This window comes from Gossypium arboreum, chromosome 11 (assembly GCF_025698485.1).
Source record: "Gossypium arboreum isolate Shixiya-1 chromosome 11, ASM2569848v2, whole genome shotgun sequence".
Taxonomy (NCBI): domain Eukaryota; kingdom Viridiplantae; phylum Streptophyta; class Magnoliopsida; order Malvales; family Malvaceae; genus Gossypium; species Gossypium arboreum.
Window position 1 is genome coordinate 107,332,013 of NC_069080.1, and position 22,587 is coordinate 107,354,599.

General features: G+C 35.3%; 1 long non-coding RNA gene and 2 other non-coding genes across 3 annotated transcripts; 1 reads left to right on the forward strand and 2 right to left on the reverse strand.

Moving 5' to 3' along the window:
* Positions 1-927: 927 nt before the first annotated feature.
* Positions 928-4,410, forward strand: LOC128284156 (uncharacterized). The gene is made up of 3 exons (XR_008274493.1): positions 928-1,053; positions 1,971-2,012; positions 4,279-4,410. It is a non-coding gene; the product is annotated as an uncharacterized LOC128284156 (long non-coding RNA).
* Positions 4,411-19,046: 14,636 nt separating this feature from the next.
* LOC128284756 (U2 spliceosomal RNA) lies at positions 19,047-19,242 on the reverse strand. Its single transcript, XR_008275178.1, has one exon. It is a non-coding gene; the product is annotated as a U2 spliceosomal RNA (small nuclear RNA).
* A 1,325-nt stretch (positions 19,243-20,567) lies between these two features.
* On the reverse strand, positions 20,568-20,764 carry LOC128284823 (U2 spliceosomal RNA). The gene has a single exon (XR_008275245.1). It is a non-coding gene; the product is annotated as a U2 spliceosomal RNA (small nuclear RNA).
* Between the last annotated feature and the right edge of the window lie 1,823 nt (positions 20,765-22,587).

A 22,587-nucleotide genomic window follows, 5' to 3' on the forward strand; every position in this document is an offset into this window, starting at 1 on the left:
TAAGGAGATTGAGTACTAAGTAGGTGATATGGTCTTCTTAAAGGTTTCTCCTTGGAAGAAGATATTAAGGTTCGGTAAGAAGGGCAAGTTGAGTCTGTGGTTCATTGGGCCTTATCGGGTTTTTAAGCGAGTAGGCCCAGTGGCTTATCAGTTGGAATTGCCTCTAGAGTTAGACAGGATTCACGATGTTTTTCACGTCTCCATGTTAAGGCATTATTGTGCTGACCCTGCTCATGTCCTGCCAGTTGCAGAAATTGAAGTTCAGACTGATTTGACCTTTGAGGGGGAGCCTGTGCAAATATTGGCTCGAGATGTTAAGGTTCTCAGAAGGAAATCTGTCCCGTTAGTGAAAGTACTTTGGCGTACTTGGGAATCAGAAGAGCCTATGCGTCAACAATACCCTCAACTATTTGGATCAGGTAAATTTCGAGGCCGAAATTTCTTTAAGGGGAGTAGAGTTGTAACGCCCCAATTTTCGGGAATTCTGTGAATGTTGGCATAGGTTTAATTATGTTAGTGGGCCTCTAGAAGGCCCAAGCTTACGATAGAACCCGACAATTTTAGTTAATTTTTGTTCCATAAGAAAAAGGGGGTGAAATTATGAAATAGGACCTATGTGAAAATGTTTGAAAATGCTATAGGCTAAATTGAAGTGGCCAAATAAATAGGAGTGCAAAGTAGGAGGATTTGCATGACAAACCTCCCATTTTACATGAAGTGGCCAGCATCATGTTGTTGTAGACAAAATGTGCACTTGATATCCATAATTTATGGTACAAATTGATACAAATTGATAATGGGTTAGGTAAATGTTCCATGATAATGGGTTAGGTAAATGTTTCATGATAATGGGTTAGGTAAATGTTCCATGTTGGGAATTTCATGTCTTTTGTATTAAAGAATTAAATGGATGAAATATGAAATTTTATTAAAAAAAAGGGGTGAAAAGAATAAAGTTTTGTCCATCTTTGTTCATCATAGCCTAAAGTTAGAGAAGAGAAAGGAGAGGAGAAAGCTCTTGAATGTTCGGTCACTTGGGGAAGAAAATTGAAGGTAAGTTCATGGTAGTTTGCTTCTATCTTGATGTTCATAAGTTCTTCTTGATTCTACCTTAACTCTTGAAGCATATTTTGGTTTTTGGTTGTGTTGTGAGCATTTGGTCATGAATTAAAATGAAGGAAATGGTTGTTGTTTCATGTTCTTTTGATGAAAAATGGAAGATATGTGAAGTTGAGCCAAACAAATAAGCATGCATGTGCTTAGATGCTAAGGGGAAAAATCGGCTAATATGTTGTGCTTTAAAATGATGAAATGGAGATTATACTTAAGTAAAATCATAGATATGTGATGATTGATTGGTGATATATATGTTTAAAAAAAACATGCATGCAAGTTATGTGTGAAAGAGTGATTTGGTAATAAATCTGCTTGGGACAGCAGCAGTAACGTGACTTTGGAAAATCACCATAAATTGTGGGAGATGAATTAGAAGCTGAATAAATTATGTAATTAAAGCTTGTTGAGTCTAGTTTCAAATGAAATAAACGAGAACATATTTTGAATTCTGTACAATGAGAAATTTGATTCGTAATGAAGAGTGGTCAGATTAGTCAAACAGTGAAACATGCGAAACTTTAAGAAAAATCTGGTATTGATTGGCTAAACCAAAAATTCTGAAAATTTTATGGATAGAAGATATATGAGTCTATTGACAGGTAAAATTAACAGCACTTGATTTGGAGTTTCATAGCTCCAGTTATAAATGATTTAGTGACTGTTGTTCAGGAAGACAGCTTGCAGTGAGATTATGATTATGTGGTAAACATTGACAAAAATTTGTTAATGAGCTGCTTATTGATTTCTTATAAGCTTACTATGATCTGTAGGTGTGGTTGGCCGAATATTGTAAGGAGTTAATACGTAGTTCGTATTTGAATAGTTAGATTAATGTGTTAGTAATCCAATTGTAGGCAGTTCGTGTGTGGATCTCGTCAGCATATCATCGCAAACAGGTATGTAACTAACACCCTCTTTTTCGGTTTCCTATCTGGAGCACAGCTTCCATTCACTTTAACCTATAATGAAATTATCTTTTAAAACACTAAATAAGTTTTTCTAGATCAACAATATAAAATGTTTCGAACGCTTCGATGTGGTATGTCGGATCCGGTCATAACGTCTGGGCCGGGTTTGGGGTGTTAAATCTTATTTGGTTTGTACTTAATTCTAAATGGTAAGATACTCAGGGCACTTGTGCTATCTTATTGTTATGTTTACTTTTGTTAATGCTATCAGCCTTAATGCATTAATGATTGGTTTCATAGCTATTGATTAAGGGGGAATTTGTGTTATTTTCTTGCTTGAAGTAATTTGTTGTAATGTTTTTTTAGTAAAAAAATGCTAATGGGGAGAATGTTAATACACGTTGCACCATCCATCTCAACTCACTCTACAATTGAACAATTGTGTAACTTGCATATATGTTGGCATATTTTTATTCAAACCTTATGATTATTTTCCTTACATCTTTTTGAGGATTTTGAGTAATAATTTATTGGATTGAATTATGGTGAATATAAATCAACAAAGGACTACAAGTAAAAAAAACCTATTTAAAGAAAACCAGTTTATGTATTGACCGCGTAAACGTGCACATAAAACAAACGATTTTATAAAGCAAATTTAAAGTGCGGTTTTACTGTAAGCATATAGGTCAATTGTAATATTTATAGTTCAGATGAAACATGAAGTTTTCCAAAGGGTCGGGCCCCAAGGAGATGGCGATTGAGTGATAAATAGCGCACACTATAGAGTCTAAACGGCTACTGGTATGATTTTATAGTACAGAAAATCATCACGAAAAAGTTTTGCTAGAAAATTAAATATGCTAATGTAGGACCAAATTGTAAAGAGTACAAAACTACGAGATTTGTGACACCCCTAATTTGACCCTGGTCGAAAAGTGGTTTTGGGACCACAAAATCGAGTCATAAAAATAATTAGCCATCATATTTTATGACTATTATATGTGAATACGAATGTGTGAAAGTTTTAAGCTTTGATTTAGTAAATTGCATGTGAATTTAGTCAATAGGACTTATGTGTGACACTTTTGAAATGTGATAGGTCAAAACATAAGGATCTATTAGTGCATGAAATAAAAAGGGTGGACTTGCATGTCAATTTCCCCCCTAATTAGTAGTGGCCGGCCATGAGCATGAGAGTGGACAAAATGTTATGGGGTGAAACATGTTGGAAACATGTTGTGTTAGTGTGTTATGGGAGAAAGAATAAAATAAAGGGTTAGTAATAAAGAAATGAAAAGGGAGGGGTGATGAGAACAAAGTTGTCTCATCCATGTTCCCCCTCCCATTGCCGTGACTTGAGAAGGAAAGAAAAGAAGAAATCGGTTCTTCTTGGCCGAAATGAAAAGAGGAAGAAAGGAATGAAGCTAGAAAGGAGAGGGCAGCTGCATGTAGTGGAAAACCATGAAATTTGTTTGCTTAGAAGTTAAAATTTTCAAGTAGAAGGGTAACTCTTCTAAACTCTCCCTTGCCCATAGCTTTTCGTTGACAAATTATGGTTGCATTGTTGATTTGAGCTTGACGAATATGTGGGAGAAGAGAAGATTTTCTTTTCTAGTTGCAAATGTTGCATGTCTAGTAGATGAAAAGTTTCTCACTTGTGTTAAAAGAATTTAGTGAATGCTTGTGTTGTTATAATCCATTTTTGTAACTTTGGGGTTGATTGTATTTAGCTAACAAGGTAGGAGAAGGTTGTAGTAGAAAAGGGAAAAAGCAAATTGAATAGGTAGAATCGGTGTTGGGAACCTTAGTGAGCTTTCCTTGAACTTTTATTCTCTTGTGTTTGCCAATTGTTGAAAATGTTAAATCATTGTCCGAATTTTACCTTGTTGGTATTGTTCATTGCTGCCCTGCTTATGCTATCTGATTGTGGTATTGATGCTGTTTGAATATTGTGTTGTTAATGACGTTCAGATAGTGGTGTATTTATGTTGTTTTAAGGACTGTTGTTTAGTGTTTTAATGCAGCAAAAAAAAATTGTTGTTTAGACGACAATTAATGTTATCTAAGTGATTGTAAATTTATGTTAATAATGGTTGAAGTTGTTAATGAACAAATGATATATAAATGAGCTATTTAGATGTTAAAGAATGTTGTCTAAATGGATGAAGACTATGATGTCTAAAACTGCTATTAATTGTTTTACAAGCTGAAATTTAAGGGGATTGAATGCCGAAATTAATTGTACATGAAGGTTAAAGTTTTTGTATCCGATGCTTCAATCCAAGCTGAGTGATGGTGTTCGAAAGTGCTCTGCGCTTTAGCTTAAGAGCAAAGAGGATCAAAGTCGGATAGGGGAAAAAGAGAATGTAAACGAATAGCCGTGGATACCTAATCGTCGACCACTTCCGAGGTAAGTTTTAAGTGATCAAACGTTGAGTAAATTCAATCAAAATAGGACATAATGAGTTGAGTTAATAAGATATGATGTGGCCATGATATGTCTTAAACTCAAAAGGTAAGTTCATAAGTGTTTGGACTTGGAAATTTAAGAGCAAATTGTAATAATTTGCTTTGGACAGCAGCAGTAACGTGATTTTAGAAAATCACTATAAATTGTTGGCCTGGAATTGTAGGCTGAATAAAATATGTAATCAAAGCTTAGTTAGTCTAGTTTCTTATAAAAGAGACCGTGGAAGCAAAGAAATTTCCTATAAAGAGATATTTAAAGTTGTGTGGGACTGTGTCAGAATGACTCCGAAATCCCCTGTTCTGTTTTTAGAAAATCATTATAATTTGTACAAAAATGGTTATAAGATAAAATTTATATGCTTAGACTCCTTAATGAGTCTAGTTTCAAATGAAATCAAATAGAACACATTTTGAATTCCGTACAATGAGAAATTTGATTCGTAGTGAAGAGTGGTCAGATTAGTCAAACAGTGAAACAGGGAAAACTTTAAGAAACATCTGGTATTGATTGGCCAAACCAAAAATTCTGAAAATTTGTTGGATAAGATATGTATGAGTCTATTTTCAGGGAAAATTAACGGCACTTCATTTGGAGTTTCGTAGCTCCATTTACGAATAATTTAATGACTATTGCTCAGGAAGAAACAGCTTGTGCTGAATTTGGGATTTTGTTGTAAACCTTAATAAAACCATTTGAGTTGCTTATAAGCTATCGATTAAACATTGGTAATCAAAGTACCAAATCCGTATTAAAGTAAAGCTATAAGCCACAAATGACTAGTATACCTAGTCAATTTTGTTATGATGAAATTAATGTACAAGATATGTATATGTGATAAGGCCGAATGGCCAATGTGATGAATGTGAAAGTGTATATATGTGATAAGGCCGAATGGCCAATGTGATGAATGTGAAAGTATATATATGTGATAGGGCCGAGTGGCCAACGTGATGAATGTGAAAGTATATATATGTGATAGGGTCGAGTGACCAACGTGATGAATGTGAAAGTGTATATATGTGATAAGGCCGAATGGCCAATGTGATGAATGTGAAAGTGTATATATGAGATAAGACCTAATGGCCAATGTGATGAATGTGATGAATGTGAAAGTGTATATATGTGATAAGGCCGAATGGCCAATGTGATGGATGTGAAAGTGTATAAATGTGATAAGTCCCGAAGGGCATTTGTGTCAGTACTATATCCGGGTTAAAACCCTGCAGGCTTTATGCGAGAATATTATCCTGATTAATGTCCGTAGGCTTCGTGCTCGTACTATATCCGAGCTTTAAAGACCCGACGGCTAAATGCTAGGATTCAAGTAAGACTTTGATATTGAGTATCTGCATTAAGTTACCATCAAATAAGTATTATGTATTTAAGATGTTCAGGTACATATTACTTACTCATCGGTGGAGTGATTTCGAGGTGAATTATCGTTATCAAAGAGGTAGGTAAATGTGATTAATATTATAACTCCAAATATGAGAATGATCTAATTGGTAATGGTATGTTTGTATAATAAAGTATGCGATGAAATATTCTTGTGTATTAGTGCATATTCTGCCAAAAGCCTTATGATTTGAGTATGGGTTGGGTTGAGCTAGATGTGCCAAGACAAGGTAAGGATTATGATTTGTAAGCTTACGATATGTGATAAGGAATATGTTTGGTTCTTTATGTGCCTATGGTAATTTAGTACTTGTCATGTTGAAATACTTAAAAGTATGGATGTGATTATGAACAAGTGGAAAGGATTATTGAAAGTTGAAAATCGATGAAGAATGTGCTTTGGAAATATTTGACCATCTAGGTCATTATTATTCGAAAGTATTTATGTGGCAGCCAAGTTGTTGCGTTTAATGATATTATAGATCGAGATGAAGCTCTAGATTAACTTCATCGAACAGTTGAAATGAATGACCAATGATAGTGATTGAGAACACTTTGTTTTGCTTAAAACTTACTAAGCATTAAATGCTTACTCCGTTCTTTGAATCTCTATTTTATAGATTTTGGTTCGGCAGCTATCGGACTCGGGATTATTGAAGTTGAAGTCACCCACACTATCAAAGCCCTTTTGGTACACTTTTGGTTGAACTCTGAAAATGGCATGTATAGGACTACCCTTTTTGTTGTTGGTCATGTACCCTTCAGTTTTGTGTAAATTTGGATAGCCATGCGAAAATGGCTTAAATATACTTTGATCATAGCATTAAAATCGTTTTGTATGTTGTTTGTCGAGAGGTATGGAAATGTTGGTAACGGTTAGCCATGGGAATGGTCATTCATGATCACTTTTGGTATATGTATGACAAACTCTAGTTGATCCATGGAGGATCATGAAATAGGTAAAGTTTACCTTAAAAATAGATGCTGATAGCAGCAGTGATGTGAATGTGAAAAATCACTAAAAATAGTAGGAATGGAATTAAATAGTGAATAAATTATGTAATCTAACCTTGATGAATCTATTTTCATAGGAAAGTAACGAAACGATCATATGAACAGTATGTTAAGAGATATTTAAGTTTTCGTGAGACAGGGCCAGAACAGTTTCTGGATTCTCTGTTCCGACTTTGGAAATTCATTATAAATTAACCAGAGATAATTAGAAGTCATGCCATATATGTACAGATTCATTTTCGAGTCTAGTTTCTATAGAAACAAACGGCATCAGTATTGAAGCCCAGTACAGGGAGATATCCAAGTCGTAATGCGCAAAGGTCAGTGTAGTCGAACCCTGAAACAGGGGAGACTTTAACTAATAAAATGTACTAATTGGCTCAACTAAAAATTCTAGAAAAAAATCTGTAGATGGAAATGTGAGTCTAGTTTCAGGAAAAAATTACGGAACTGATTTTTGAGCTTTGGAACTCAAGATATGATTTTTAAGGTGACAGTGACGTAGTTAGCCAACTGCCTGGAAATTTTTAAAAGTGGACTGTGTAAGTAAATTAATTAAGTCGGTTAGCACCTTGTGTTCGACTCCGACAACGGTCTCGGGTACGGGGTGTTACAAGATTAACCAATAAATGACTAATGGTGGTTGGTTGATTTCGATGTGGTTCGCCGATCATAAATCGATTAAATTACTAATTGGCTCAATTTTATCTCTTAATCTCAATTTTACCAACTTAATTAGATACATTAATCCAGTTTATCTCTCGATCTCACTGGTTAATTCGGGACAAATGAATTGGTGCACAACAAGACTACCTCTTGCTTTCACTTGTCTAGATATTCCGTTAAGGGCGTCAATTCTTAAGGTTTTAGGTCTATTCAATTTAGTCCAAATTATTATGATTTAGTCCATTGTCCAAAAAATCAACATTCTCACATCTCTATTTAGCTCATGCTGAAAATAAAGCCAATGGACATGGAAATGAAAAGCAAAGAAGTCATAAAAGTAAAGCTTAAGAAAAATATAAAAATGTGCATTTTTATGCAAGAAAACTTAAAGAACATGAAACTAAAAGCATTCAATAAGAAAATCTAAAACAATAAACATAAAAGGAACAAACTTTAGTTTATTTAAAATAAAAGAAACTGAAATACATTAAATTAAAACTAGAAATGTCTTACAACCAAGGTACAGGGACTGAAAGTGCAAATAAACATAAACTATAGTGATAACTAACTTAATTAACACTAAGAACAAGAAAGAAGTGTAAAAACATAAACTCTAAAACTAAGAAAGGAGAAGCGAAAATAAAAACCTCAGAAAAGTTACAGAAAAATTAAGAGAAAACTTAGAAAAACCAAAGTTAAAAACTAAACTAATGTGTGCCTCCTCTCTCCTCAGCCAAAAATAGTTGTTTTAGGCCGATGGCTGATGAAATTTTGTTACCAAAATTGCCCCTACAAGGGCCTTGTGTGATTGGTGCGTTGGGTGGACAAAGACTACCCTTTTTGTCAACTTTGTCCCTTCACAATATCGGTATCGCGATACCCTGGTTAGTTTCAAAATTGAGGGTTGTTTTTAGGCTGGATATCATGATACCACTGAAGGGTGGTCTCCAATCTTCAAGTCTGTTGGAGGTATGCAATTCCAAGGTTTAGATATTGCGATACTCTTTCCTTTGGTGCTGTTTTCGCTCGTTTTCGACCTCCAACACGTCCCTATACAATTCAACCACACATTAGGGCCCCCAATGGCACATTGGCTAAATTTGGTCACAAAAATGAGTAAAAACGAGAATTTTACATTTATTAACTTAAAATCTAAAAACTATGAAAAAGACGTTGCTTTGCTTGAGAATAAACTCCTTAAGTATAATGGAAAGCCTAATTTGTCATATCACACTATGGCAAATCATGTATGAATTAAAGAGAGCATTTTAATTAAAGGAACTTGTATTAGGTACAATTGAATTGCAAATATTTTATTTTTTTGTTGAGTTTGTAACTTAACTTTTTAGGAGAAAATTTTAGTTGATAGTGATTTTAGTTGAAACAGAAGAATAAAGTTGCACCTTCGTGTGTGAGTAGAACTTAAATCATCTCATGAAGTGTTGATTCATAGTGGATTACTTTTTGGGCAAGACCCCGCAAATGCAGGAATGAAAAACAACTCAACTCAAATAAATTCTTCAAGTTTGTGAATCCAATTTATTTTTATTTTTCTCACATTTACTTATTTTCTATTTGAATTACAATATTTGAGCTTTTTAAATATAGGATTCGTACTCAATAACTTATAATAATTTTCTTATTAATTAGAACTTTTAAATCTATGACAGTTAATTATTCTAATACTTAAGACGGATGGTATGGTTGTGTATGTCAAATTATGAAGTTTATTGATATATTTAGTCTAAATGAGCCCCATTTGTGTGTTTGTTGACTTGAATCGAGTCTCTCTAGTTTTAATAAGAGAAATAATTTCAATGAGTTTACTCTTCATTACTGAAAACATAATAAAAGATTAGTTGGAAGGCGCGATGCCAGTAATTGTAACTAATTTATTAAAGAGTATTGAAATTTATCTTAGCATCGATGATCAAAATTGAGATTTTACTTTGATTGGATTTACGTTAGATTGATTTCTCAAATTTTATTTTTAATTTTAAAAATTTTCATATTTTATTGAAGAAATAAACTTTTTCCGATGCATATGAATATGACCCTAGTCACTGTTATTTACCTATCTTTTCTAGTAAAACTTTTATTTTTGTTGGATTTAATATCCACCATTTTGCTTAACCAAATTTCTCAAAATCACTTTTTGATAAAAAATAATGTAAATGAAATTCAACTTTTACATACGAAATTGCGCATTTCTGTTGGTGTTTGAAACAAAGCAAAGCAAGCAGAGTCGAAAGCTTGTGTAGCAAGCCTCATGACTTGGTGAAGAAATAAAAGCAGATTTGCTAAGAAAAAACAAGAACAGAAATCGAAAGCAAAGAAAATGGAGCATAAAATTGAATGAAATTTGATAATTTTTCATTAAGTAAAAATTTTGCTTGTAGCCATTACATATATCAGTCATTGATTGAGCAAAATAAGTCAAATTCATTACCTAATGTATACCTAATACCACTAAAACACATTGAAACTTGGTAAATAAACTTGTACAACAAACAAAGCTGATTTTTCAGCTCAATCACCACCTAATTACATCATTCATTTAGCAAACATAGTTCCAAGTGAACTAGAATGCATTACATTGATCAAAGTAACAAAATGAATCAAAATGAGTGACAGTAGCATTTGGCTCGGCTGCTTCTAGTTTTGGCCTGGTCTCCTCAGTCTGCCTGCTAGTGCATGTACTGCATTCAAGGCCACTTTCTAACACTCCTCCTTGGTCTTCATGCTGCTAACTCCAAGTTCTTTTCTAAGCTTGATAAACCTTGACTCGTTAAGGGCCTTTGTGAAAATGTCAGCAATTTGATCTTCTGAATTGCAATGAATCAGCTCTATCTCTCGAGCTTGCTCTATCTCCCTTATCACATGCAATTTAATGCTGAAGTGCTTGGTTCTACCATGGAAGACAGGATTCTTTGCAATTGCAATAGCAGATTTGTTATAACAAAATATCTCTGTTGCTTTCCTTTGATGCAAGTTCAAGTTAGCTAAAATCTTCCTTAGCCAAATGGCTTGATTAACAGGATTAGCAGTAGCAACATACTCAGCTTCTGCTGTTGACTGAGCAACTATCGATTGCTTCTTAGAACTCCAGCAAAACATAGCTGAACCAAGGGTAAAAGCATACCCTGAGGTACTCTTCATGTCATCTTTTGAACCAGCCCAGTCACTATCCGTGTAGCCTATTAGCTTTAGGTTTTTACTTTTGCCAAAATGCAAACCATGATTCAAGGTCCCTTTCAAGTACCTGAACACCCTTTTTCCTACTTGAAGATGCTGCTTGTTGCAGCAGTGCATGAATCTCGATAGCATACTCACAGCAAACATTATGTCTGGTCTTGTTGCTGTTAAGTACAATAGGCAACCAACAAGACTTCTATAATCTAAAGGCTTGATAGCTTCATTCCAACAGCCATAGGTGTGCTTGTTGGCTTGCAATTCTCCATGGAGAACTTGCTTAGAATCTTTGTAGCAAATGTTGTAACACCCCCTACCCGTATTCCGAGCCTAGAATAGGGTACGAGGCATTACCAAACTTAATATGATCAATCATGTAAAAACAATCAGCCATAATTTTTTTTTTAAATTAAAAACTTTCATACATATGTTTAACGTCCCTTATATGGGCCTACGGGGCCCAAAACATACATTCAGGATGGTTCGGGACCAAACCATAAACATATGAAACTTTTTCAACACTTAGAAAATTTTCACACTTTGGAGAGTCACACGCTCATGTTTTCAACCCGTGTAACTCTCTGTTTATAACTTCATCACCCTTGTCAGTCGTACACTTCATATAAATAACAAGAAACGTGTATGGGCTTAATTATCATTCAATTTCTCATATATATACACAATTTCACGTTATGTAATCATACAACATATATCACCATATCTCTGTAATCTAAATATATTTTCATAACAACTTATCTTGATTTCGACTATTTCATATTTAAGCTTAAATAACCAAAGTATTTGAAATATCATCTTTATGCAAATAGTACACATGAGGTATATAATTCTATAATTATGAATAAATACATTTATCAAACATTTTCCATATTCATATATCAATGCCTCATGTCTCCATATATCAATAACCGTCATTTTCATGAATTCCGAGTTCAATTTCATAATTATTTATCTCGTGTTCAATTTATTCCATATCGGAATTTTATTCATTAAAACATTTGAGTTATCAATACATATGGATAGTACATTCAAGATGAACAATTATATAATCACAAATGAATTCATTTATCAACCAAGTTCTATACTCGTATCTTATCAACTCGTACTTCCTTGTATCACATAATTCCATGTAACACTTACCAAACTTTGTCAAATTAGTGAACGTCTTACGAAATTGAGTACTTCGTTTTCTCGATGCCATAGTTCAACTATGGTCTTACACATCTTCACATAATGATGCCATAGCCTAGCTATGGTCTTACACATATTCATATATCAATGCCATAGCCCAGCTATGGTCTTACACGAATCACATATCTCACTGATGCCATATCCCAGATATGGTCTTATACAGTAGCATATATCACACCGATGCCATATCCCAGATATGGTCTTATACGGAAATCACTTGTCACTTGTCACTTGTAGCGGAAGCTACCACTATTCACTGATGAGGTAGTCAGAGCTACCATTTTTCACTGATCAGGTAGCCGAAGCTACCACTTTTCACTTGTCATTTGTCATTGATCAGATAAGTGTAGCCGAAGCTATCACTTATCACTTTCACTTTTCCTTGATCAGATAAGTGTAGCCGAAGCTATCACTTATCACTTGTTGCCATGGTCCAACCATGGTCTTTTCCTTCAATTCATCTTGTCACTGAACTGAAATGCTCAATTTGATCATTTATTCAATTTTCATGCTTTTACATTATTCACGATTTTATCATCAATACATATAAAATAACACATCATGAAATTCATAAAATTAACAAATAATCACTAAAATTTAGCCATATAAACTCACAAGTTCAATTTTTGTATTATAACAATAATCATAATTTCATAATAAATATACCAAATAAAACATTATATCATTTCTAATCCAACACTTATCGATTATAATCGGGCATGTGATCAATTTATACACGAGTCATTCATATATTTTTGTATATTTTCCTCCTCCTCCTCTCCATCCACATCGTTAGTATAAACAACACACTTGTAGGTAACATTATCCATAATTTTCACTATCTACTTATGTAAATATTCAAGCTGTCCATCTGTGTCATAGTCACTAAATTATTTTTATCTTGAGATACAGAACTCAAAATTAATATCCATAAATTTTACCAGAAACTAGACTCATATTTCTTCTTACCATAAAAATTTCATAATTTTTGGTTGGGCCAATTAATACATTTTATTCATTGAAGTCTCCCCTGTTCTGCTGTCTGACAGTTCCAACCCTTCTTCACTAAAAATTAATTATCTTCTCGTACAAGATTCGAATGATGTCCTCGTTTATTTCTATTAAAAATAGACTCATTAAGGATTATAAACATATAAATTTAAACCTCTAATTATTTTTATCCAATTTTTTATGATTTTCAAAATTCAGAACAGGGGAACCCGAAATCATTCTGACCTTGTCTCACAAAAGTTATTGTATCTCATGATTTACAATTCCATTGCTTACATAATTTCTTTTATAAGAAACTAGACTCAATAAGCTTTAATTTTATATTTTATTCATCCTATAATTTGATTTCTACAATTTTTAGTGATTTTTAAAAGTTAAACAACTGCTGCTGCCCAAAACAGTTTTAGTGCAAAATGTTGATTTCCATTTTACCCCAAATTTCACAATTCATACAATTCAGTCCTTGCTCAATTGACCCCTCAATTAAGATAATTTTCTCAATTAATACTTTTTCTAGACATTATAAGTTATTTCATAACTATTGAAATTCAGAATTTCCACATAAAACTCTAACTTCAAATTTTTTTACAATTAGGTTCCAAACATTCACTTTCTATTCAATTCTTTCAATAAAATCAGAATATATAAAATTTAAAGCTCTAATTCCATGCCAAATCATCATATACTTCCAGCACTCATCCATAACAACTTCAAAATTATACATGGAATCAAAAACTAATGAAATAGTAAGTTGGACCCAATTGTAAAAGTCCAAAAACATAAAAATGTCAAGGAGAAAGCAAGAATTAAACTTACATGAAGCTAGAGTATGAAAACCAAATGGAACCCTCCTCCATGGCTATTTTTCAGCTGATGAATATGAAGAGAAATGAAGAGAATTCTAGATATTCCAATTTAGTCCCATTTTTATTTAGCCAATTTTGTCAATTTTCCAATTTTGCCCTTATTTCACCCATTTCCTGATTTTTCTCAGCTATTGCCGCCCAAAATATCTCTTTTGGGCTTATTTGCACTTTAGGTCCTTCCTCATTTGATAATTGAGCTATTTAATCCTTTTAGCAACTTTTACACACTTTTCAATTTAGTCTTTTTTATTTAATTAACCACCCAAACGTCAAAATTTTCTGACTAAATTTTATTACTACCTCACCAAAAATCCATAAATATTTCTAAAAATATTTATGGCTCGATTTATAAAGTTGAGGTCTCAATACCTCATTCTCGACTCAATTTACCTAATTAATTCTTTTAAATCACCAAATTCACTAATTCAAAAATGTTTTTATATTCACATTTGACTCATAGGTATTAATTTATTAAATTTTCAACTCACCCGTCGGATTTAGTGATCTCAAATCTCTATTCCCGATACCGCTGAAAATTAGGCTGTTATAAATGTCTTTTGGCTTAAGAAGATTCCATTTGTTGTTTGAAATACTTCCAATCCTAGAAAGTATGTCATTGCCCCCAAATCAGACATTTCAAACATTTCCATCATTTTGGCTTTGAAATCAGCCAACATTCTTTGATCTCCTCCTGTGATCAAAAGATCATCGACATTCAGTGACACAATGAGCTGTGTCTCAGCTCCCTTCTTTTTGACATACAAGGTTGGCTCAATAAAACTCCTTTCAAATCCCAAACTAACCAGGTAACTATCAATCCTGCTATACCAGGCCCTAGGTGCCTATTTTAAGCCATACAAGGCTTTCTTCAGCCTGTAGACCATGTCTTCCTTGTCTGGCACTTTGAAGCCTTCGGGTTGCTCCACATATATCTCTTCTTCTAGAAAACCATTGAGAAAAGCTGATTTTACATTGAGCTGGTGGATTTTCCACTCCATGTGAGCTGCTAAGGCAACCAGTAGCCTGATGGTGTCTAGTCTGGCCACTGGTGCAAAAGTTTCCAGGTAGTCTAGCCCATACTTTTGGCTAAAGCCCTTCACAACTAGCCTGGCCTTCAACTTGTTTAAACTCCCATCTGTATTTTGCTTGGCTCGATAGACCCATTTCACTCCAATAACCTTCCTCTTGGCTGGTCTAGGAACCAGTGCTCATGTATTGTTCTTCTCAATCATGGCTATTTCATCAGACATTGCCTGTTTCTAGCCTTCATGTGCTTCAACATCTTCAAAGCAGCTTGGTTCTTCTTGTGCAACATGAGCCCTCTCATAAACATCAGCTAATGTTCTTGTACCCCTGACTGGTTCATCATCAACATCCATGTCAGAATCATTTTGGTCAGATTCAAACTGATCTGTCATGAGTTCTTCAGAAATTGCTTCAGGTTCATTTCTTTCCCAATTCCAGTAAGCATTCTCATCAAACACTACATCCCTGCTCACTTGAACTTTGTTGGTTGAGGGATCTAAGATCCTATAACCCTTTTTGACTGAGCTGTAGCCTACTAGAATACCAGGTTTGGCTTTTTTTGAGAGCTTGTCTCTCTTCACTGCTGGTACATGGCTATAACATAGGGAACCAAAGACTTTCAGATGAGCTAATGAGGGTTTGAATCCGAACCAGGCTTCAAATAGAGTCTTGTGCTCAAGTGCTTTAGTTGGCAGCCTATTCTGAATGTAGACAGCAGTGTTAACTGCTTCAGCCCACATTGTCTTGGGTAGATTCTTCTGAAATAGGAGACACCTAGCCATATCCATGAGGCTTCTATTTTTTCTTTCACTCACCCCATTTTGTTGAGGTGTGTAGACATTGGTGAGCTGATGTTTGATGCCAGCATCATTACATAAGGCTTGGAACTGAGCTGAGGTGTACTCAGCTCCATTATCTAACCTGATGGTATTCAATTTGCACCCTGTTTCTGTTTCAGCTGCTGCTTTAAACTTTATAAACACTTGAACTACCTCAGACTTAAGCTTTAAAAAATAAATCCAGCAATATCTGGTATGATCATCAATGAAGAGAATAAAGTACCTGTTGCCACTAAGTGATTCAGTCCTCATGGGGCCACAAACATCAGTGTGCACCAATTCCAACTTGCTTGAGGCTCTCCAGGTTGTGTTTGCATGAAATGGAAGCCTGGTTTGCTTTCCCATTTGACAAACTTCACAAACTTCTTCATTCTGAACTGTCTTGGTGAAATTTTCAACCATTTCCTTGCTGACCATTTGAACCATGGATTTGAAGTTGGCATGACCAAGTCTTTGATGCCAAAGCTTGATGTCTTCTGTTGAAGCAGCATGGGTTGAGTGTGAGTCGTCTGACCAATTGACTTCAAAGCATTTGTCACTCATGGTGACTGTCATGAGGCTTGATCCAATGGGATCAGTGATTTTGCAATCCTGGCCCTTGAACACAACAGAGTACCCTTTTCTAGTAGTTGAGAGATGCTAAGAAGGTTCCTGTCAATCTCAGGTACCAACAGCACATTTTTGATGATTTTGTCTCCTGTGGCAGTGCATATTAGCACATCTCCCTTGCCTTCAGCCTTGATGAACTGACCATTCCCAATTTTCACCCTGGTTTTGCAGTTTCTATCCAAGGTTTTGAAAATTGTTGCATCTAGTGACATGTGATTGGTGCAGCCACTGTCCAGTAACCATCCTTTTGAGCCTTTACCTTGGTCTTCTTGGTCACTACTGTCTTTAGCCACTCAAGCTTCTTCACCCTTGTGTTGTGGTTGGTTTTAGCCAGGTCTGCCTTTTTCTTTGCAGACCCTTTCAACATGGCCCTTCTTCTTGTAGCGTTGACACACAGCATCTGGCCTGAACCAGCATCTAGTCTCTGGATGACTAGGTTTTTTACAGAATCTTCAGAGTTGATCGCCTCCTCTTGCAGCATCAGGCTTAGGCCTGTTTCTCCAGTTCTTCTTGCCTTTGTAGGCTGATGTATTCGAGGCTGCTTTAGCCTTGGCTTGAAAAGCACCCTCCAGGTGCTCCTCCATTCTGCTTGCTCTCCTTTTCTCCTGAGCATAAAGAGCATTGATAAGCTCAGTTAAGGAGATGCTTGTCAGGTCTCTTGAATCCTCCAAGGATGAGATCTTTGCCTCATATCTTTCAGGTAATGTTAAGAGCACTTTTTCCACAATTCTTGCCTCACTGAACTGTTCTCCTAGCAATCTTATGCTGTTGACCACAGCCATTATCCTGTCTGAGTACTGCTTCACTGTCTCTTCTTCCTTCATCTTGAGATTTTCAAAGTCTCTTCTCAAGTTTAGTAACTATTACTGCCTTGTTCTTTCAGTACCTTGGAACTCCTCCTTGAGCTTGTCCCAGGCTTGCTTGGGAGTCTCACAAGCCATAATTCTGGTGAAGATAACATCAGAAACACAGTTCTGAATGCATGACATGGCCTTGTGCCTTTTGGTCCTCTCATCTGCATGTTGCCTGATTTGAGCCACAGTGGGATTGGCTCTAAGTGGAGCAGGCAGGGCATTAGTGTTCACCATTTCCCAAAGATCGAAGGCCTGTAGGTAAGTCCTCATTTTGACAATCCAAATGCGGAATCCCTCACCATTAAAAACTGGTGGTGCTGCATGAGAAAAACCTGATGAAGCCATCTTGTTTGATGTTTAATTACAAAAGGTCCTCTAAGAATGTGGCTCTAGATGCCAATTGTTAGTGTTTGAAACAAAACAAAGCAAGCAGAGTCGAAAGCTTGTGTAGCAAGCCTCGTGACTTGGTGAACAAACAAAACAGATTTGCTAAAAAAAAACAAGAACAAAAATTGAAAGCAAAGAAAATGGAGCATAAAATTGAATGAAATTTGATAATTTTTCATTAAGTAAACTTTTTCTTGTGGCCATTACATATATTAGTCTTTGACTGAGCAAAATAAGTCAAATACATTACCTAATGTATACCTAATACCACTAAAATACATTGAAACTTGGTAAATAAACTTGTACAACAAAACAAAGCTGATTTTTTAGCTCAATCACCACCTAATTACATCAGTCATTTAGCAAACATAGTTCCAAGTGAACTAGAATGCAATAAATTAATCAAAGTAACAAAATGAATAAAAATGAGTGACAGTAGCATTTGGCTCCGCTGCTTCTGGTTTTGGCCTAGTCTCCTCAGTCTGCCTGCTGGTGCATGTGTTGCATGCAAGGCCACTTTCTAACAATTTCCTTAAAATTTGTTCTTCTATAAGTAGTACTAAAGGATACTCGTCATATGAACAATCTTCTTTTAAGTCTCATGAAAGTTAACTCTATAACGTGACTCGGATTTGACTTATATTTTCTTAACATCGAGACAAGAAATATATTATGCAGTCTAAATAAAGCGAGTGAAAGTGCCTATGTATGATATGCATCTCCTATCAGTTCAAGGGTTTCAGAAAGCTACACGTAATAAAGATTATGTTTCACCAATCTTGAATTTCAATTTTCATCTCATGATATCACCAAAACTTTTTTTCTTTTTAGTCAAATTTGAGCTACTCGTGGATGTTATCTAACCAATTCAACATTCCCAACTGGTTGTTGAAAGGGTACAAACCCAATAAGTACCTTTTACCTACATATTCTTAACAAAGAGGAGGTCTACAATTTCTTCTATACAAAGCTTCAAATTTGTGGAAGCGAATCATCAGAAATCAAGAGAAGAGTGTAGGTTTGAATTTGTTAGTACAGTCCATAAAGTGCCAACACTAATTTACGTACTTCAAGCTATCTTTTCAATGCTAATATTGTTTATGAATTTGTTGATGTACTTTAGTTATTGATACATGTGACTATATCTTTGGTACGTAACTCTAATTGCATTAGCACAAACTAAATTTCACCACCAAACAATATGGTGATGCTTCTTAACTGCTTAATAGTCGGGAAAAACATCTATCGGATAAAATAGTTTCAATTAGTATACTGCATTATTCATTATACTTATTTCAACAACTATCTAATATGATAAATTTGAACACAAAAAATATGAAGTTTTGAAGTTCATAGACACATGATACTCCTGAAAAATAACTAGCTGGAATATACAAATTCTATATAACTTAATGCAAATAGATTCATCACAACTGTCTTCTCAATCAAAAGCAAAATTACAAAACTTCAACTTGTATTGGGTGGGGTGCGCCAGGACTGAGCTATAGTGCAACGCTTAGGCGACGCATGAAAGCCCTAGTAGCAAGCAACTATGGTAAGCTTTCCCCCTAGAAAAATTAATTTAATATCGTGTGACCCAATGGCCCACGTATCAGATATTAAACTGATAAGAACAGATACTACACTTGATCTTAGCCAAAAGGCCGAGAAAGGTATGCTTGTTCCAAGCCAAGCTCGCTCTCTTTATAAGAAGTCTCCTGCTTCCTAGCGTCATCCGAGCCTGATGTAGGAGAAATAGGCTTTGCTTAGCTGTGATGATTGAATAGGGTTTGTCCTCAAACCTTCCTTTCAAGACAATGTTATTCAACAAATAATGAGAATATAAGGAAAATAAACAATTATTCAAAAAGCATATTTAATTGGAGTTAAACTTATTGTCTCATATTTTTGAATGAGAATGGAACACGTCAACCATCACAGCATATATATACATGATGAAATATCAGAAATCGCTTCTCTCCCTCTATTGTCCAATGCGAGTTCGAACAATTAATTTTCAGTATGGTGATCTTAGCTTTGCTTAAATATCTTATAACCATGCAAGGTTTGTCTATACAATACTGTCAAAGTTTAATATAAGCAAGTTAGAGAGGAATCAATAAAGGGAGCACTTCTTCATCTAGGAAACAAACAAGCTTTGGATTTTTGTAAGTCTCTGTCCCCTATATATGGTTGCTGCTTTCTTGTTAGCTTTCATAAAGTATTTACTTCTTCATCTGAACACTACATTTGCAATGGTAATCATACTTATATTCTGGCTGCTAGGACCAGCAAAGGGACTAAGAAATGGAATTGAATAGATCAACAGGGACTAAGAAAGCATCTCCATGGTATAGCACTTTAGCGATGAAACGGTTCTTAGGTTGGATGTAACAAAGGCCACTTAGAGTACGACTCTAGAACTACTAAGATCTCATTGGCCCGAGGGTGGGTGTGAGGGGGTTTAGGTCATAAGGTGCGTAATAAATTCGAGCCAAAGATATGCCAAGAGCAGTAAGTCCTGGTATTTGTTATTGACAGGAGTGACTTTTTATCCTAGTTGATTTGATGTGTTTCAGCATGTCGAGTCCCGAAAAGGACATGCTTTGGGTCCTTGCGTAACTAGCAATTAATGATGGCGTGAATGATGGAAGTGTGAGTTAACACTTGACATACACCATGCATTGCAAAATATAGAGATTGGGGCAAACATAGGACCATTTTTGGCATCCTTGAGTGCTGCACAAAAGTCCTGAAGAAAGTGAGGATAGAGTGCAGCACAAAAGAGTTCTAAAAAGGACTAGGATCAAACGCTGTGGGTAAAAGAGAAAATCAGATTCAAACAGAACTTAAACAAATACCTTGTTCTTCATTCATGTCTTATGTTTTCCTAAGGAGCGGCAGATGCAAAACACACATTTATTAATCCATTGTGAAATAAACATCATTAGTTAAGTTATTACATAATGTCCATAAACTTTAAAGCTTTAAACTGGCATTGGGTGGGGTGCGCCTGGCCCGAGCTATAGTGCAACGCTTGGGCGACGCGCGAAAGACCCAGTAGCAAGCTGCCTAGGTGGGCATTCCCCCTAAAAAAAATAAATTTAATATCATGTGAGCCAATGGCCCACGTATCAGATATTAAACCGATAAGAATAGATACTACACTTGATCTTAGCCAAAAGGCCGAGAAAGGTATGCCTCCTCTTGTCCAAGTCGCCTTCCTTTAAAAGCTGCTTCTCGCTTTCTCTCACGCTGACTTACTGATGTGGGATTTTAACAGAAAGAGTTTAAGATACTGATTATTATGCTCCTATTCCTAATAAATGAGAGACAGTTGGCTTTACCTGGGCCACTTAGGACTTGTTAACAGTTAAACCATAAAGAAAACAAATTTAGGATTCGGTAGATTAGGTGCGACGTATGCTCCATTATGAAGTTTGATCTCCTTTGGTAAGGAAAACTCCATTCTGAAGCTACTTGGACTGATAAAAAGACTTGGAGAAACAAACAGTAACCTAGTGAATTTCGTGTTTAAGAAGTTTAGTGTTTGCATGGAACAAGGTTTGTTGGCGTGAATCAGCACTAAACATCTCTCAATTCATGCATTGGAATTTGGAAAGTCGGCGGACATGGTAGAATTGTGGCACCAAAAAATCGACCAAGTTCAGAAACATATATCATGATTAAACACAAATTCAACTAATTATGAAGCTTACATAATGAAATTTTTGTAGCTAGAATTAAAAGAAAACCATCTATGTTGACAAGGATATTGCAATTGCGATCTCTGTAGAATTTATTCTCAAATCTATAATATTTAATGTATAGTTAAATTATGTCACTGGTGTACAAGCCCAATTTGCGGGCCCAAATAATCTACCCAAACCCAATGGACCCTTGTCTAGCCCAAAACCTATCTTCTAACCCACAAAGCACAAACTGTTTTTACCCAAAACCCAATTTCAAGGGAAACCCTAGCCCAATACATTAAAGAAAAATAATGAAAAACCTAAAACCCTAGCCGTTCAGCCACTTGCCCCCTGTCCCATCCACCACCGCCTCTGCTCCCACCGACAGGTCAAGTCCACCGCCACAAACACTTGCAAACATTAATAAAGAAGGGACAGAAAGTAGAAAGTAGAGGCATGTAAACGGCTATTTAAGGCCAAATCTAAAACCATTGTAATTTCGGACATTTTCTTTTCAAATACAAAGAAAAAGCATAAGTTTCAAGCATACAAAAAATAGTCAATAGTGAGTAACAGGCAGACGAGCCAAAAAGAAAGTCCAAACGCCTTAAGGTCGATTTTTCTTTTATTTTCTTTCTTTATTCGAAGCTTTAAACTTTTTGACTATTCATATACAAATATACATTAAAAAGAAAAAATATAAAAAAGGGGAGAAAAAATATACCTTTTTCGAAACTTGGTATGCCACAAGGGACGGCGAGGAGGACAGTGACCGGTCCCAAGAATGGAGACCAGAATGAGAGAGAGCTAAAGGACCTGTTTTCTGTTTTTTTTAGGAATAGAGAAAACTGAAAATTTTTAAAAATTTTTGGGTTTATATAGTGATACGATACGGCGCCGTTTTGGGCCTCAACTCACAGCACCAAAACGACGCCATTCAGGCGCCGACCCGAGGACCCGACCCACTCTGCAGAAGATCCGCGTGTTTTTTAAGCGGAGGGGTTATTTTTCTTTTGGCCCCTCCGCTTTTCCCTGATTTCGCAATTAAGTTATTTTTTTATTTGCTTTATTTCAATTTCACCTTAAAATTTATTTTTGGTTTCATTTTGGCCTCCATTCGAACGACGTCGTTTTAAGGGCTCGAGTAAATTGCCCTTTTGGCCCTCTGCAGTCGCACGCGTGTTCAAATAAGTCCCCTATTTTATATTTCTTTTTAAATCGGCCCCAAAACTTCATTTTTATTCCTTATTTAGTCCCCTTTTAAGATTTAATTTGGTTTTTACATTATTTTAACATTTTTACTCTAAGTATTATTTATTATTCTATTTAC